The 13,998-nt window shown below is 43.6% G+C and overlaps 2 protein-coding genes across 6 annotated transcripts in view; one reads left to right on the forward strand and one right to left on the reverse strand.

The window, feature by feature from the left end:
• TMTC3 (transmembrane O-mannosyltransferase targeting cadherins 3) overlaps positions 1–13,323 on the reverse strand; it is a 95,785-nt gene extending 82,462 nt beyond the window's left edge. The window contains exons 1-2 of one of the 3 annotated variants that reach the window (XM_033952284.1): positions 13,190–13,323; positions 2,011–2,139 (exon numbers count right to left, since the gene is read on the reverse strand). The gene's annotated coding sequence lies outside the window, so the exon portion shown is untranslated. Of the gene's footprint in view, positions 1–2,010; positions 2,140–4,060; positions 4,165–13,189 lie in introns of those variants that run through there. The other 2 variants (XM_033952285.1, XM_033952286.1) reach the window with 2 other exon arrangements.
• Positions 13,324–13,372: 49 nt separating this feature from the next.
• Positions 13,373–13,998, forward strand: part of CEP290 (centrosomal protein 290) — a 283,184-nt gene continuing 282,558 nt past the window's right edge. For all 3 annotated transcript variants that reach the window (XM_033953471.1, XM_033953470.1, XM_033953472.1), the window contains exon 1: positions 13,373–13,467. The gene's annotated coding sequence lies outside the window, so the exon portion shown is untranslated. The remainder of the gene's footprint in view (positions 13,468–13,998) is intronic.

Below are 13,998 nucleotides of genomic sequence, written 5' to 3' on the forward strand. Positions count from 1 at the left end.
AATACACTCTCATTTAAGGCCCAAATAAGCTCTGTACTGCAAAAATGTTTCTTCAAACTTAAGATGATACGGTCTCTTTTGTCTCCTTTAGATTCATAATCCCTTAATATTCTTATTTATTCATTGGTCATTTCCACTTTAGACTTTACTTCTCCCTCTGAATTCGCTGTGATAGAGGATTAACAGACTCGCAAATACAGAAAAACCGTGAATAACTTTTTCATATGTTATTCGCTGTTTTCTATTAAAAACCATCGGGGAATATGGTGAAACCGCAAATAACATGGTGGGAGACCTGGCCTGTTCCTGAAGGAGAGGCAAAATACAGTGAAGAAAGTGCCGGGAATCGGTGATTTCTCTATGTAAGCTGATGTAATTTAGAGGGAGAAGCCAGCAAGCTAAAAACCGCAAATAATCGAAACAGTGACCGCTGAAACCGTGAATACAGAGGGAAAAGTGTACTGTAATTCTCTCTACCAGGGATTCACTCAAAAACAGATTAGGAGACTACAATTAATCCAAAACACAGTCATAAAAATCATCTTTTAACGCTACGAAATTTGACTATATACCCCCCCTCTATAAAAAGGCCTATTGGTCCATAGAATTACATTTAAAACTCTCTTGTGCGTTCAAAGTTCATACCACCACTCTCCCTTGTTTATTGACAGACTTTTTTGATCCCGTATGAACCATCAAGATTACGCCGATCTTCACAACATGTTATTATCCAATCAGTTTGTCAGTTATTCTGCGATACAACACATAAAACCATTTATTCAGTAGTTGCACCAACATTATGGAATGCCCTCCCCACAACCCTAAGACAGGAATCTAATTTAAATAATTTCAAGTACAATCTTAAAACTCTACTTTTTAAAGACGCTTACGAGATTTAAATAAATGGTTCATCCCAGACAACTCTACTTCCTGACATTTTTTTCTTCTACCCTCTCCTTTTATTTCAAGTAATGTAACCTTTCCCATTTCCCTTCTGTTTTCTGTTTTGTTAACAGAATTTTTTTAGCAAGTATGTCTCTTCCCCCTGATTTTAATCATTTTATTATAAAATCTGTATGATGTAAACTGCTTTGGAAATTAAAGCGGTATACCAAGCCATAATAAACTTGAAACTGTGCTTGCTTTTTTTCCCCCCAAAATCAATAAGAAAGGAGTAAATGCATAGTTTCATCAAAGGAAGGGTGAGGAAGAGACATGGGAGGACCAGGTGTATGCCCTAAAGCTAGTGCCACTCAGGCAATACACCTCTCTCTCCCCCACCCTCCTAAGTCTGAACAGGAGCTACAAGCAAAAACCAGGAGCTATATTCGGATCACAAACATCTGCCTGCTGGAGATAGAGCACACCGGTTGACCAGGAGGCTTTGCATCCAATAAGACTCAGTAATTTCTATTTTCACTTGCTGGTAGATGGACAGAACCCATTAGTTTCTGGATTCATCTGCTGCTGGTACTAAGAAAGTGCCATTCAATGATTTATTTCCAGCCTGGTAGATTATAATATTCTCCTAGTGTCCTCCATTAACAGGCTCTGATTTTTTCATGGCCAAAACCGATTATATGATAATGACCTTCACCTTAGCACAGTGGAAGACAACCTTTATATTCAGAGGGCCTGCATTAATGCCAGTGCTACTTCTAGCAGGCCACATTACATAAAATTGGAATCAGATGTGAAGAGCTCCTTAGACCCTTCTGTGATAAACTTTTATGTATTTAACTTAAAATAATGGAAACAAACTACTAGAATGACTATTCAGAAAATATTTGTCAGATTTATTTCCCAGTCTAGGAGAATGTCCCATCTAACTTAAATCCATGCAGCAAATAGTCCCAAATTTGAAACCAATCTTGAAACACAAAAAGAGGATTGTTTTCCAGTATCCTCGGGCTCAGATGACACAGAGAAAAAAACAAAAGCAGTCCAAGATAGATTTTATAAAAAAACAAACAAATGACATCTCCATTTTCTCCCATATCACCTTCTTACCGGAATGGGTTCATAGCATGTTTTGCTCATCCATATCTCAGCAATGCAGGAAAAAAAGATTTTTCTTATAAACTTGGAGATTACACTGATGATCACCGACAACTGCTTTTGCTACACATTTTTAGTACTCTACAAAGGAAAGACATAAGAAAAACAACATTCTGAGTATTCTTAAAGTATTTCAAATTAGGTATTCCACCTAAGTGCAAATTCTGCCAGTATGAGAATATCAAACAAAAGGGTTTTTTTTCGGAATCAAACATGATTTCATCAAATTTACTTATTTTGCACTTACATTATCATAAACTCTAGAAACTATGCATTCAAAATATGTCTGTTAAATTATATAAGCTAAGTACTCAATCTTCCCATACTAACTTTCCCAAGTAATCAATGATCTAGGAGGATGAAATATCATACACAGGCTATGAACTCAGAACATAGGACCTCTTAAGAACATAAGAACTGCCATCTCCGGATCAGACCTTCGGTCCATCAAGTCCGGCGATCCACATACGCGGAGGCCCAGCCAGGTGTACACCTGGCGTAATTTTAGTCACCCATATCCCTCTATGCCTCTCATAAGGAGATGTGCATCTAGTTTGCTTTTAAATCCTAGAATGGTGGATTCCGCAATAACCTCCTCTGGGAGAGCATTCCAGGTGTCCACCACTTGCTGCGTGAAGCAGAACTTCCTGATATTTGTCCTGGACTTGTCCCCCCTTAGCTTCAGTCCATGTCCTCTTGTCCATGTCACATTGGACATTGTAAATAATTTTTTTTCCTGCTCTATTTTGTCGATTCCTTTCAGTATTTTGAAAGTCTTGATCATATCCCCTCACAGTCTCCTCTTCCCAAGGAAGAACAATCCCAGCCTCTCAAGTCATTCATCGTATTCCAAGTTCTCCATACCTTTTATTAGCTTCGTTGCTCATCTCTGCACCCTCTCCAGCAGTTTTATATCCTTCTTTAGGTTGAGAGACCAATGTTGGACACAGTATTCCAAGTGTGGTCTGACCACTGCCCTATAAAGCGGCATTATAACTTTCTCCGATCTACTTATGATTCCTTTCTTTATCATGCCTAACATTCTATTTGCTTTCTTTGCCGCTGCCGCACATTGTGCCGACGGTTTCAGGGTCCGATCTATCAGTACACCCAGGTCCTTTTCTTGTTCGCTCTTAGCCAGAGTTGCACCTGACATTCTATACTCGTGTTTCTTGTTCTTTCTACCTAAATGCATTACTTTGCACTTTTCCACATTAAACTTCATCTGCCATTTCTCCGTCCATTTCTCTAACTGACACAAGTCACTCTGGAGTTCCTCGCTATCCTTCTGCGATCTAATTGCCTGGCATAGCTTTGTGTCGTCTGCAAATTTGATGATGTTCCTTCTTCTAGGTCATTGGTGAAAATATTAAATAAGATGGGCCCAAGTACCGAGCCCTGGGGCACACCGCAAGTCACTTTCTCCCAGTTTGAGAACTCTTATAACATATATGTTATTTCAGGTTCTTATCCTGGATTGATATAATGCCATATAATTATCTACGTCAATCCTCCATCCCACCCTTAAATCTCCCTAACCATTTTATTTTATTTAAACTCGGGTTAAAAATCTAACGCTTTAATAATTCATAGTTCAAAAATTCATTCTGTTTGTTCTTCCAAATACTCAAAATGTAAAAAAATGTCAGTGGCAAATGTATAATATACTGAAATAGAATAAAGTAAATGCAGCAACACTTATCTTGCTGCCTTTACTTTATTCCATTTCAGGAGGCTCTAATTGGCCTAGGTTGTTTAAGGCCCCTCTTATGGGTGAGGCCTTTTGCATCTGGGCCAATCAGAGCCCCGGTTGTATCTAGGGAGGGGCCTAAGGCTCTGATTGACCCATACACGTAAGTCCCCACCCATAGGAGAGGCCTTAAATAATCTGGGCCAATCAGAGCCTCAGGCCCCTCCTCGGTGCATCTATTTGCATGCACTGCTTCTATTATATGCAAATAGATTTCATACATATTTATTGGGGAAATCCTGAAAACCTGACCTGGCGAGGGCCGAGGTTGGACACCTCTGGTTGAGCTTAAGCTTAGCTCAAGAGACAAGTATAATGATTTTTGGCAAAAGATCTTGCTGGGACTATACTTGTGGCTGCTATTTTTCCCCTTGATAGGTTGCAGAAAATGAAATACCTGGAGAGAAAAAAAAGTCTTAAATTGGGGAAACAAGATGCCTTGAAAGTTCTCTATCCTTTCTTGATTCAGGCCTGAAAGGATGGTTTTTGAATTATGTAAATTCAAAATCTGCTATCTATTATGCAGCTTAATGTGACATGACCTCCCTGAGAGTCAACCATACCTTACTTTACCAGTGCTTCGTAGTCAAGAAGTTGCTAATACCTCAAGTGAGATATCCCTCCAGAGTGGTAAATGTATGCAAATATAGTAAAAAGGGGAAAGGGTAAAAGGAAAATTTAAAATAAGGGATTAAAGTAAAAAATAAATTTATAAAAGTATATTAAATAGTGTAAAATGTAAGTTTTTTGGGGAAAAAACCCACCATAAAATAAGTGGGTTTCAAATAACGTGTTTTTTCTATTTAATTTTTTTAAAGCCCCAATTGAATCCAGTTTTACAAACAACTGAAGGAGTGAAACATTAGATAAGTATTTAATACACACACAACTTAACCATCTCTTAATCCTTTTAATCTAAAAATGGACTTTATCAATTCTGTAAGGAATTGATGTGTGTGTGTACTCATTCCAAAGATGCAGCAGTCCATGAAAAAACTGGGATTCAGGTAAGTATTCAGACAGCGACTGCCACCGGCTATATTAGCCAGATATTCAGTGCTGGGCCAATGCACAGGACCTGGAACTGAATATCCCAGACTTAATTTTCTTGATACTGGTCACTAGGGCTAATGCAGGTTTTGGCCGATATTCAGCTGTGACCCACATAATTTTTTGCATTAACCCCGCCCCAATCCTCCTCCTGTACTCCAACAAAACTCCTTCCTTCCTTTATCAGTCTCCTCTCCTGTTTCCCAAAACTGGCATACTTCCTGCTGCCTAGCTCTGCCCATGCATCTGTCAGATCCATTTCTGAATATATGCACACTTAACTCCCATGGGGAGCTAATGCTCTGACTTCCAAAATCTTGAGGGAAGCTTTTCTGAGGCGTTTCTCCACATCAACCTCCTCTCCACAACCCAAGCATGTCCCCGACACCGGCTCAGCTCTTTTAAATGGGCTAGTCTTTTCTCAGATTTGTGTCAAAGTCTTCCTCTCACATCTGCAGAAAAGCCCCAGCCAGGCCCAACTCAGCTTGGGTTTTCTGCATCCACTAGAAGTCTGAGGCCTCAAAGCGCATGTGTAGATGCTTAGCCAAGCCGTAGCCCCCCTCTCTGGTCCCATCGCTACTTTTGGCAGCAGTAACGCATTTCTGTCTCTCAGCTGCTTTGGCCAAACCCCACTCTTCCTCTCCTCTCTCCCCATGACCCAGAATCAATGCATGCTACTTCTTGGTTTGGGAGAGAGAGAGAGAGAACAAAACAGATCCTTTCTGACTCCCACGGCCTGGACCCGATATAACAAAGGAAAGCTAACAGAACTTGCCTGAGCCTCCTGCTCCACCCAAAGTTGCCTGCCAAATACAGGTACATTCTCTGTCCCTAGTGGGTTCACAATCTATGTTTTTGTACCTGGGGCAAGAAAAAAAACCTGTTAGACAACAATATTAATTTTGCAAGAATAATTAACAGCTTCCTCAACAAAAAAAGCTGAGAAATGATGGCAAAAATCCAGGTACAGGGTCTGAAACACAAGCTGAAGCCTATCCCTTCTTGGATTTTTGACCGATACTGGGATACAGTACAATATTAAAGAGGGTTAAATTGCCAAAGCAAGATGATTAAACCTTCTCCTAAAATAACCAATCAGCATTGTCTAAACAATAAACACACTGCATTGCTTAGATACAATATTGTCTAACACTCTTTACTTGTTTATCTTAACTAAGCTATGGTTCAGTTTCTTTCTAAGCATCTTGTTAACCAAGTCCCAACACTATTTTCTATCAGTAATACTTTTTTCTTTAGTAACACGTGAAATATCACCTATTAAAGTTAAAATGTTTTTCTGAGAAGAAATCTTTTAACCTGCCCTACCAATGCAAGGAATAAAATCCTCAAACCAGATTCTAGAAATTATGAACTCCTGTTGTACGTTATATTAAACATGGAGAAACAAACATGACTCCTGGCTCAAGTAGTCTGTGGCAAGCTGAATAAATGAAGACTTGGAGCTAGATGCACTAAACAGGATTGGTAAGACCGCATGGGTCCGCTCTGATCTGATTTTTGGCTGATTCTAAAAGAGCTACTGATGCACTAAAAATTTTGCATGCAAATGATTTGCATGGAGGTTCATCGTAATCCACATCTCTCCCATCCGTTTGATCGCTGTGAGAGCGACTCTCACACATGCAGGCATGGGAAGCCCAAACAGCTGCGAGGCAGGGAAAAAGCATCTTGCCACTCAGCTGTTTGGGGCAGGAAACCTTTTTTTTTTTTTTTAATGGGCACAGATTCTGTGTGTGTTACACATGCACAATATCTGCCCCATTTAAACCCCCCCCCCCCCCCCGATGACCACCACCGGGAACAGGTCCCAAACCTCATCAGCGAAAAGTGGCAGGAGGGATGCCCACTCCACTCCTGTCATAGGATGCTCCTCCGAACCCCCAGTACCTTTGTCTGAAGAGAGCAGGAGGGAGGCAACTCCGAGGCCCACTGATCCAAAATGATGGGCCTTGTCCTCTTTGGTGTATCATGTGATGCACCTGAGGGGGGGTGCTATGGCTCAGATGTCTAAGGCCTCTCCTGCTTTTTTTGGGGGGGAGGGGATGGTTTTGGGAGACGACATCCCTGCTGATTTTTTTTTGGGGGGAGAGGGGACATCCCTCCTGCCAATTTTTGCTGGTGCAGAGGGGGGTCAGTCTCTGGTACTGGTTTGTTAGGGAGATGGCGGGTTTCTTTTTAATGGTGCAGACATTGTGCTGTAACATACACAGAATCTGTGCCATTAAAAAAAAAAAAGGTTGGCATATTATAAATATTTTTGTATCGGTGGGTCAGGTAAGCGAATGGTCTTGACCAGTCGCTTTTTTCGGATCGCTAAAAGTGATCACTTTTTTTGTACATTGGGAAGCCATGTTAGAGCATCAATCGCTTTACTAGTTTATATGGCATTTCAATATTAATGAGCTTATTTGCATGGCCAAATTGGAGAATGAGCGATCCTGCAGAAAACCACATGAAGAGCCGTTTTCTGCATCAGGTCGGCAAATCCGATCGTCGCTAAACCAGTCAAAACCAGTTTAGCGACGATCGTTTGAGGATTCCTGGCTTTAGTGCATCTAGGCCTAGGAGGGAAAAGATTCTAGAAAAGCCCAACAGTAAACACCAACTCGTAGGAGAACAGAGGACAAATGGAAGAGCCATTATAAAAACCACAGATTTTAGTTATATGCTATGAGGGTGGTTTGAAAAGTTTGGTTAAAAAAAAAAAGTAAGTCTGAAAAATAGGTTTTGCCAAACTCTGCAAAAACCTCATTGTCAGTGGGATGAAAAAATTGGAAACTTGCTGGACAAAGGTCCCAGTGCTCTAAACTTACCTGTGCCTTTAACGATCAATGCTAAACCGGTTCTAACCAGTTCACCCCCCCCCCCACCTGTTTTTTTGTTTGTTTGTTTTTAAATCGCTGGTCGCAGCAGTAGACGTTTTAATACTCATAAGAATTCTATGAGAATCAGAGATTTAGGCAATAATTTTCACCAAATAAATCTAAAATGAAGACAATTGTGTTCATGGATAAAGTAAAGTACAGGTAAGAGCTCTCAAGAAAAGCCTATATTGCATTATTAAAACTACTTTTTATGCATAGCATCCCCCACATTAACTCTAGCTTCTAGTTGTGATGTTACGTGTACAATTGGTTATTCTCCCTTTCTAGGAATAAGAACTTGATCAAATATTCTCCTACATTACATGCTAATAATATCAGAGGCTAGCTGTACCCTATAGAGCACAGGTGTCAAACTCAAGGCCCGCGGGGCAAATCTGGCCCGCCTGGTCATTTTATGCGGCCTGATGCCCCCCGTTTTACCTTGTGGCCAGCTCCCTCCTCCTCACAGCCATAGTGTGCACGGAACCGTGTGGAGCGGCTCCTCGCGCGTCCCACACCTCATCCAGAAGTATTCCCTCTGACATTGCGACGTCAGAGAGAAGGCTTCCGGTTCAGGTGCAGTATGCACAAGGAGCCGCTGCACACAGCTGTGAGGAGGGAGCCAGCCACAAGATGACACCAGGGAACCGTGGGCCGCATAAAATGGCCAGGTTGGAGCCGGCCAGAAGGTTAGACACCCGCCAGAGGGAGACACAGCATGGAGGGAGGGAGATAACAAAGGTAGGGGAAATGGTTTTATTTTCAAGTTAGTGTTTAAATTGTGTCAATTTTGAGCATTTTAATCTGCTGTCTATCTTTTGCACTGCTCAGGAAGAAATACATTTGTTTCTTTTTCTCTGGGGGTTGTATTGCAGGCAGAATCTTAGGGTGTTTTTTTTAATATATTATTACTTTTAGTTTTTGGTCCCATATTTGCATAGGGTTTATCTGTGTTCTGGTAGGAATGAATATTGAGAAGCATACAGTGTGTTTTTTGTAGTTTAATTTTGTGGTTAACCATTACCATGATGTGTTAATAAGATTATATTGTGTGTGTATATATGAAAAATGAATGGAAAAAATTGTGTTATAATTAGTATTATTATGGGGATCAGAGATTGGACGGGGTCTGGCCCGCAACTTAGCCTGTGTTTTGGATTTCGGCCCTTTAATGTGATTGAGTTTGACACACCAGTATTTATTGAGGGGATGAGTCTCTGCGAATAAGAGTCCACTTCATTAGTACTGTTGCTTCTAAACCACAAAATTAGTCTTAGTGTCCAAAACAGTACTCCCTTCTTATTCATTCTCAATGTTATAAAGTGTTTATTGATTTTGTTCAGGTATGTATGTACTGGGACTACCTAAAATAAATAAAATTAAGTAAATACTTAAAGCACTAAAATTCAAATAAGAGATATATAATGCAATGTCAGTATAATACCTATGAAACACCTAATAAGCACACATTAGAACATTGAAATAGCAAAGACATGATGCTAATGCTTTTCTACAATACAGCTTACCATATAGCCGAGGGGCAAAGTACAGATATTAGATGGGTGGAACATGTTGTTTATGCAGTTAAAGAAGATACAGTAGGATACCTATTATCTGGGCTAACCTCGGCAAAGAGCAGTCTGGATAATTGGATATTCTTCCTTTTTTAAAAGAGCACAACATTGGATGGGCCTAAACTCGCTTTGTCAGCCTAGTTTAGGCTCAGGCCCATCCACCAAGCAAGCCACAGGCCGCCAGCAGCAGGTCCTACACACTGCTAGTGGCTGATCCAGAAACTTTCCCTCTGATGCCTTTGTGTCAGGTAGAAGGCTTTGGGGTCAACCGCTGGCAGCATGTAGAAACTGCCTAAAAATAGAAATGCTGGGCTCTCTGCAGTGGATCCTGTTTGGGAGGGTCCTTACATGCCTGAGCCAATCAGGGCATTACGCTTCTCCCAGTGCATCCCAGGGAAGGGGCAAGGTCACCATTTTGGAGAGGTGGCACCAGCGCAGGAGGAAGTGGGTATCCCTAATGCCCTTCGTCTGAATAAGATGGGGAGGGATCGGGAGTGTCTCAGTTCCAGTCCTGCAGCAGAGGCAAAAAGGATTAGGCATCCCTCCGGCCAATTTGTTTTTTTTAAGATTGGGGGTTGGGGTAGTGCTGTGGGGAGGGGGGACAGGGGTTACCCCTTTTTTATTTTATATATTTCTTAAATTATTTTGGGAGCAGCTACTGTGCACATGCACAACAGCAACCAGAAGCTCCAGAAATGCCCCTTCACAACACCACGCTTCCACTGCTAAAGGACACTCCTGCAATGAACAGCCGTTTTCCACAGTGAGTGCGATCTTCACAATAGGTGGAAAACTGTCGTAAAGCACCTTGGATGCAGCTTTGGAGCAGCCTGATGAGGCTCTTGGAATGCTGGAATGCGTTGCCTAATGACAGTCCTGCCACCATTGTTGTCTTTCCCCAACTGCTGGGAAAGGTGACATGCAACAGCAACAGTCATAAACCGCGAAAGGAAGCTGGTGCAAAAGCAAACTAAACAAATAAGGTAGTTGCATTTTAGTCACTGTGGAAGTTGCCATTTCGCCATTTGCCTGGTTCTTGCAGTACCCATCGTCGGCGGAAGATGTGTAAGGAGAAAAGGAGTGGGTGGTGGTCACCGCAGTCCTAGTACATGATTACATCCTGCCTTTATGTAAGGCGGGGACAATAATATAAAAAAAAAAAACAACAATTAACAGCTACATCATCAGTCAAGGCAGTGGGTAAGTCAGAGCAAATCATAGGCTTGGCTAAGTGGTGCTTCAGCATCAATTTAAAATAGCGGTTCCCAACCCTGTACTGGAAGACCATCAGGCCAGTTGGGTTTTCAGGATAGCCCTAATGAATATGCGTGAGAGAGATCTGCATATAATGAAGATGCCATGCATGAAAATCTGCTCCATGCATATTCATTAGGGTTATCCTGAAAACCTGACTGGCCTGGTGGTCCTCCAGGACAGGGCCAGGAACAGCTCTCCATCTGATACATAAAAGTGTTCTTTTTAGAAGATTGCTGTGTGTGCTGGCTGGATTCCCAAAACCCAGTAGTTTGTCTGGGTTTTGGAAGGCCCTGAGCTCGGAGCCACGTCTGGAGAGCCACCGAGTAGGCGCACTGATGTGACGCAATGACATCACACACAAGTGCGCATGCATGTTCGGAGGCCCTCCAGCCGTGGTCCGGACTAGAGAGTTGCACGGGAACAGGGACGACGGGAATCCCACGGGACCCGCAGGTTCCCCCTTCGGGCCACGGGAATCCCGTGGGGATGCCCCCTAGGGTCGCGGAAATCCCGTGGGGACGCCCCCTAGGGTCGCGGGGTTCCTGCGGAGCTGGAAGTACTAAGTCGCACGGCTTTTCTCCCTACCTGCTCTGTTTGTAGCACAGAGCCGAATGGAAGTCTTCCCGACATCAGCGCTGACGTCGGAGGGGAGGGAGGGCTTAAACAGTTGCAGCACAGCCGGCCAGGTCCCCTTACTTTTGTGGCGCTTCACCGACCGACCGACAACAGCCCCGGTCCGACAAACCTCCCTGCCCTTAACCGCGAATCTAAATTACCTTCTTACAGCAGCTGTAAGAAGGAAATTTAGATTCGCGGTTAAGGGCAGGGAGGTTTGTCAGACCGGGGCTGTTGTCGGTCGGGGAAGCGCCACAAAAGTAAGGGGACCTGGCCGGCTGTGCTGCACCCGGGGCGGGAGAGAAGGAGGGGAGTGAAGGACGCTAAAGCACTGGGGAAGACAAAGGGGTGGAGAAGGACGCTGAAAGGCCATGGGGAAGATGGGGGGGGGGGGGAGAAGGACGCTGTGTCTGTGTATGGCCATTTGGTGGAGGATGGGCAGGGGAGGGCTTCAATGGCTGGGAGGGTGTAGATGGGCTGAGTAAGTCTTAACAGAGATTTTGGCAGTTGGAACCCAAGCACAGTACCAGGTAAAGCTTTGGATTCTTGCCCAGAAATAGCTAAGAAGAAAAATTACCAAAAATAAAATAAAATAAAAATTTAAATTGAATCAGGTTGGGCAGACTGGATGGACCATTCGGGTCTTTATCTGCCGTCATCTACTATGTTACTATGTTATGTTACTATGTTACATGGGGAAGACAGACGGGGGAGAAGGACACTGAAAGCACATGTGGAAGACAGAGGGGGGAGAAGGACGCTGACAGGACATGGGGAAGATGGGGGGGGAGAAGGATGCTGAAAGGAAATGGGGAAGAGAGAGTGGGGAGAAGACGCTGGCAGGGAAGAAGACAGAGATGCCAGACTATGGGGGGAGCGGAGGGAAGAAGATGGGTGCCAGACCAATTTGGAAGGGGGGGAGGAAGGGAGAGGCACAGTAACAGAGCAAATGGAAGACGCAGAAGGAAGAGAGACAGTGGATGGAAGGAACTGAATGAGAACATGAGGAAAGCAGAAACCAGGAAACAAAGGTAGGAAAAGAATTCTATTTCTTTTTTTTGCTTCAGGATAAAGTAGTATATTAGTTGTGTTGATAAAAATTTATAAACAAAAGAGGCTCTGGTAGAAACCCGTTTACAAAGTATGTATTCTTCCCAATTAATATTTCCAAATTAATAAAGTCTTTTTGCTTATTTGTAAATGGGTTTCTACCAGAGCCTTTAATTCAGTAGCATAATTAAATGAAATAACTATTTCTGAAGTTTACAGGGACGGGAGGAGACGGAGGGGATTCCTCGCGGGGACGGAGGGGATTCCTTGCGGGGACGGAGGGGATTACTCACGGGACAGGTGGGACTTTGGCGGGGACGGGTGAGATTTCTGTCCCCGCGCAACTCTCTAGTCCGGACTCGGGGAAGACTAGAGGAGGTCTGCGTTGGAGGGGGGGGGCAGAACACGGTGGGGCCAGATGTCTTTTTTGCACGAACAAACCTGATAACCTTAGTTTTCCTTGGCTGTTACCTAGCAGCCACAGAAAACCCTATGCAAATGCATTACAAGGAGCTCATTAGCATTTTAACGAGCCCTGCTTGTGATGATGCCTTAAAAGAAACGCCCACTGCCATCCTCCCAGCGCCGGATACTAGGCGCAGAAATTTTACGCCAGCTCTAGAACTGTTGGTAGCTGCTGTGCTGTGTTTTGGGCAAGCACGCGATTCACGCGCGGCAGTTGCTTCCAAAAATAAATAAAGTTTGCACAAAGAAGGGTGAGGAAGGGAGTGACCCCGCTGAACTCCTCCCGCCAAAGCCCCCGTGACATCCCCAGAACTTTAAAACAAAAAAAATCGGCAGGTGCCACAGCTCTGGGACAGGCTCCTCCGCGACAACACCCCCCCCCCCCCCGACCGCACCACCATAAAATTAAACCGGCAGAAAAGAATGACCAGTTCCTCCTGCCACAGCTCCCTAACCGGGACCCTTCAACCCCCCCCCCCCCCTACCTTACTTCAGACGATAGACAGCAGGCACCCACACGCCCTCTCTGAGGCCGCTTCCACCAAAATGGCGGTCCTGCCCCTTCCCGGTGCATGCCGGGATGCACTGGGAGGAGTCTGAGGCTCTGATTGGCTCTCAGGTGGCAGCGGGGCTTTAGGTGCTTGAGCCATTCAGGGCTTGAGGCTACTCCCAGTGCATCCCAGAATGCACCGTGAAGGGGGGAGGCAAGGCCGCCATTTTGGTAGAAGCGAGCGGTTTTCTTCCTGCCTATTGTCTGCGTAAGGTAGGTGGGGTCCCGGTCCCGTGGCAGGAAGGAGTAGGCATTCTGCCTGATCGTTCAAGGTTATAGTCGGTCCTGGAGCTGTGGTTGGAGAGAATGGGTTTCCCTCCTATTTTTTTATAGGTTTGGGGATAAAGGGGCTGGTTTCGAAGTGGCGTTACTCCCTCTCTTTTTTTTTTTTTTTAAATTTTGGGAGAAACTGCTGCGCGTGTGTTGTGTCCTCTCACAACACACAAAATCCTGTTTAATGAAAAAGTTTGTAGAATACTAAAATAAATAAAGTGAACCCCAAATCCTGTTTATTGAAAAAGTTTGTTCAAAACTGAAATATACAAGCAAGTGAACAAACGATAAAGCTTGCACAAAATTGATAAATATGGAAACAATACGATTTACTTTCCAGATAAGGAAGCAAGGTTGCAAAAACGTTTTGAAAGGCTCCCAAATTTTTTAAATGTTTGATAGTATGCTTAATTTTTTTCAGCAATGTATGTGATTCATATTGATAAGTGTAAGCCGGAGAGCTAGTCTCCA

The sequence above is a fragment of the Geotrypetes seraphini genome, chromosome 7 (assembly GCF_902459505.1).
Source record: "Geotrypetes seraphini chromosome 7, aGeoSer1.1, whole genome shotgun sequence".
In the NCBI taxonomy this organism is placed as follows: Eukaryota; Metazoa; Chordata; class Amphibia; order Gymnophiona; family Dermophiidae; genus Geotrypetes; species Geotrypetes seraphini.